The sequence below is a fragment of the Leopardus geoffroyi genome, chromosome A2, assembly GCF_018350155.1.
Source record: "Leopardus geoffroyi isolate Oge1 chromosome A2, O.geoffroyi_Oge1_pat1.0, whole genome shotgun sequence".
NCBI classification, from domain to species: Eukaryota; Metazoa; Chordata; class Mammalia; order Carnivora; family Felidae; genus Leopardus; species Leopardus geoffroyi.
The window spans coordinates 159,506,687-159,511,264 of NC_059331.1; the positions used below are offsets into that span (position 1 = coordinate 159,506,687).

The following is a 4,578-nucleotide window of genomic DNA, read 5'->3' on the forward strand; positions in this document are numbered from 1 at the left end:
TTTAAATATATCAGTAATTACTTTAAGTGTGAATGCTGTAAATGTATCAATTAAAAGAGAGACTATAAGAGTGTATTAAGAATTTTACAACCCAGCTCTGTGTTTCCGTAAGAAACTGAATTATTAAAGATATAGCTAAAATAAACAGCTATGTCTTTATGGTAAACAAAATTAATCAGTTTGATCTGTTGAGTGGATTCTCCCACTCAATGTCACTGATATTTGCATCCCCAAGGAAGGCAGGAAGGCAGGAAGGCAGGAGGGCAGGAAGGCAGAAAGAAAGAAAGAAAGAAAGAAAGAAAGAAAGAAAGAAAGAAAGAAAACAAAGAAACAAAAAAAGAAAAAGAAAGAAAGAAAAAAGAGAAAAACATTATAAATTTGGCAAATCATGTACAGAATCTACATGCAGGAAACTATAAAAATTTGATAAAGACATTTTAAAGATCTAAGCAAATAAATGGGTGTTCCATGTTTATGGGTAGAAAGACTCATTATTAAAATGTGAATACTACCAATCTTAATGCAGAGATTCACTGCAGGCCAATCAGAATCTCAGCAAGCTGTTTTATGTTATAGACAAACTGAGACTAAAAATTATATGGATTTGCAAAGACCCAGAAAAATAAATATATTACTGAGCAAATTCAGAGGACTGATACCACCCAACTACAAGATTTTTCATGCAGCTTAAGAAGTCAACAAAGTTTGGGATTATTTAAAGAACAGACACACAAAAAACAATGGGGAGCCCTGATTTAAACCTATGCACACAAAAGCAAAAAATGAACTATTGGGACTACACCAAAATAAAAAGCTTTGACTCAGTGAAGGAAACAATCAGCAAAACGAAAAGTCAACCTACTGAATGAGACAAGATACTTGCAAATGACATATCTGATAAAGGGCTAGTATCAAAAATATATAAAGAACTTCTATAACTCAAACTAAAAAAGAAACAATCTGATTAAAATACGGGCAAAAGACGACATTTCTCCAAAGACATACAGAGGGGCAACAGACACATGAAAAGATGTTTATCATCAAGGAAATGCAAGTCTAAACTACAATGAGAGATCACCTCACATCTGTCAGAATGCTTAAAATCAACAAGACAAGAAACAACAGGTATTGGTGAGGATGTGGAGAAAAAAGAATACTCAATGAACCTTTGGTGGGAATGAAATCTGGTGCAACCATTCTGGAAACATTATGAAGGTTCATCAAAAAGTTAAAAACAGAACTACCTTATGATCCAGCAATTACACTACTGGGTATTTACCCAAAGAATATAAAAACACTAATTCAAAGGAATACATGCACCCCTATGTTTATAGCAGCATTATTTACAATCGCTAAGTTTTGGAAGCAGCTCAAGTGTTCAACTGATGAATGGATAAAGAAGATGTGAGATGTGAGATACACACACACACACACACACACACACACGCATATATGTATATGTATAAATATACACACAGAAAATGGAATATTATCTATCCATAAAAATGAAATCTTGCCATTTGCAATGAGATAGAGGTAGAGAGTAAAATGCTAAGTGAAATATATAAACCAGAGAAAGACAAATACCATATGATTTCACTCATAAGTAGAATTTAAGAAATAAAACAAATGAAGAAAGGGGAAAAAAAGAGAGGAAAACCAAGAAACCGACACTTTAACTATAGAGAACAAAGTTATGGTTACCAGAGGGGAGGTGAGTGGGGGAATTGGTGAAATAGGTAATGGAGATTAAGGAGGGACTTGTTATGATGAGCCCCACGTGTTATATGGAAGTGATGAATCACTAAATTCTATACCTGAAGCTAATATTACACTGTATGTTAACAGACTGGAAATCAAATAACTTGGGGGGAAAAAAGAGACCAAAGGCATTCAGTAGAGAAAGGATAGTCTTTGCAACAAATAGTAATTGAACAATTCTCCACAAAATTAAATAAAAATATATAATAGATCTAAATGTAAAATTTAAGGGGTGCCTGGGTGGCTCAGTCAGTTAAGCAACCAACTCTCAGTTTTGGCTCAGGTCATGAGCTCACAGTTCCTGAGTTTGAACCCTGCTTTGGGCTCTGAGCTGGTAGCATTGAGTCTGCTTGGATTTCTCTCTCTCTCTCCCTCTCTCTGGCCCTCCCCTGCTCACCCATGCTCTCTCTCTCAAAATAAACAAACAAACATTTTAAAAAATAAAAATAAATGTAAAATTTAAAAAAAGCTATAAGCTTCCAAAAGAAAACATGATACAGCATAGATGTCCACGGCTTTTGCAATGACTTTTTATGTACAACACAAAAGCACATTTCATGAAGAAAAAATTGGTAAATTGCACTTAGCAAAATCAAAAACTTCTGATCTGTGAGAGATTTGAAGAGAATGAAAAGACAATCCACACTGCGCAAAAATACCTGCAAAACATCTCTAATAAGGACATGTATTTCAAATTTACAAAGCACTTAAATTTGTTTCCTATTTGTATTGAAATTCCAGTCACGTAACATATAGTATATTTCAGGAGTAGAATTTAGTGATTCATCACTTACATCTTACACCATATATAAAAATAAATTCAGAATGGATCAAAGACCTCAATGTGACATGGGAAGGTATCAAAACCGTAGAGGAGAATACAGGCAGCAACCTCTTTGACCTTGCCCACAGCAACTCACTAGACATATCACCACAGGCAAAGGCAACAAAAATAACAATCAACTATTGGGACTTCATAAAGATGAAAACCTTCTGCACAGAGAAGGAAACGATACTAAAGAGCAACCTTCGGAATGGGATAAGATACTTGCAAATGATCTATCAGATAAATATAGTATCCAAAATCTATAAAGAACTTGTCAAAGTCAACACCCAAGAAACAAATAATCCAGTTAAGAAATGAGCAGAAGACATGAATAGGCATTTTTCCAAAGAAGACATACAGATGGCTAAGAGAAACATGAACTGATGCTCAACATCAGTCATCATCAGGGAAATACAAACCAAAACCACAATGAGATACCACTCCACACCTGTCAGAATGGCTTAAATTAACAAAACAGGAGACAAGAGGGATGGCCAGGATGTGGAGAAAGGGGAGCCCTCTTACACTGTCGGTGAGAATGCAAACTGGTGCAACAACTCTGGAAAACAGTGTGGAAGTTCCTCGAAAACTTAAAAATAGAACTACCCTATAATCCAGCAATTGCACGACTAGGTATTTACCCAAAGGACACAAAAATACTGATTTAAAGGAATTTATGCACCCCGATGTTTCTAGCAGCATTATCAACAATAGCCAAACCAGGGAAAGACCCCAAATAGCCATTGGCTGATGAATGGAAAAAAAATATGGTATGACAATTTACTAGAATGGCTGTACCGTGGGGAGAAATGGATGCTCTTACTTTTCAAAGATGCCTAGACCCTGGCTCTGAATGGACACCAACTCCTGAGCAACAAATATGCTACAGCAGCTCATTAGGCAAAGTGCATACATTTGGGGTTGGGTGATAGATGGCGTCTTGGTTCAAGCTGAGCTCAGAGTGGGACCAGGAAGTGACTCATCTTGTGATTATGTCCTGAATGTATAGTTAAGATAGACATATTTCAGGACTCAGAATTTTCATATTGGCTCTCTGACCCACAGAGAAATGGACAGTATAATAGGAATGCCTAAGTGGAATCTCTTGGAATTTTTTCACTCTAGCAATATCTTAAATCAGAAGCATATCTCATTCCTACAGCATTGCAGAAATTAGTACCACCCTCAAGGGACCTTAGGAAATGTGCAGTGATTTGGATGAAATAACCTACAGGTCATATGCATAACTTCTTAGAATTTTAAGATGCTTGTTTTCAATAGACAGCAAATATTGTGGAAGACAGGGACAGTGCTTAAAGTTCTGGTGTGAAACTGCATGGGTTTAGAGATGCCATGCTGGAGAGAACAAATATAAATGTCAAGTAACAGTGGGAAGTGTGACTGGAGAGATTTTTCTGAGAGTAAGGAGGCTTTGCCTGATGCATATTTCGAATGGCTACTATATGTGAACAGATCCCATTGTGTCCTTTATAGGAGTTACCTGCTAAACCTGCCCTTCACCCAGTTTTAATGGAATATGCTAATTGGAAACTTGTAGAATTGCATGAGCCCTTTTTCCTAGTAGATATTAAGCAGTATCTTAGTCCATTCAAGCTGCCATAACAGAATACCATACACTGGATGGCTTTTAAACAAGAAAAATCGATTCCTCACAGTTCTGGAAGCTGAGGAGTCTGAGATCAAGACACCAGCACATTTAGTGTCTGCTAAGAGTCTGCTTCCTGTTTCAGAGATAGCCACTTTTTGTTGTAATCTCATATGACAGAAGAAATAAGGTTGCTCTCTAAGATTTCTTTGTAAGGACACTAATGCCATTCCTAATCACCTCTCGAAGTGATCATCTCCCCAAATCTCCATCTCCAAATACCCTCACATTGGAGATTAGGTTTCAACATATGAATGGGGGTGGGGGCAAAAACAGTTAGTCTATATAGCAAATAGAATTCCATGTAAGCCTTCAGTAGTTTCAT

General features: G+C 36.5%; 1 long non-coding RNA gene across 1 annotated transcript; it reads left to right on the plus strand.

The window, feature by feature from the left end:
- Positions 1 to 821: 821 nt before the first annotated feature.
- LOC123607710 lies at positions 822 to 2,878 on the plus strand. Its single transcript, XR_006716857.1, has 2 exons — positions 822 to 852; positions 2,783 to 2,878. It is a non-coding gene; the product is annotated as an uncharacterized LOC123607710 (long non-coding RNA).
- Positions 2,879 to 4,578: the final 1,700 nt, after the last annotated feature.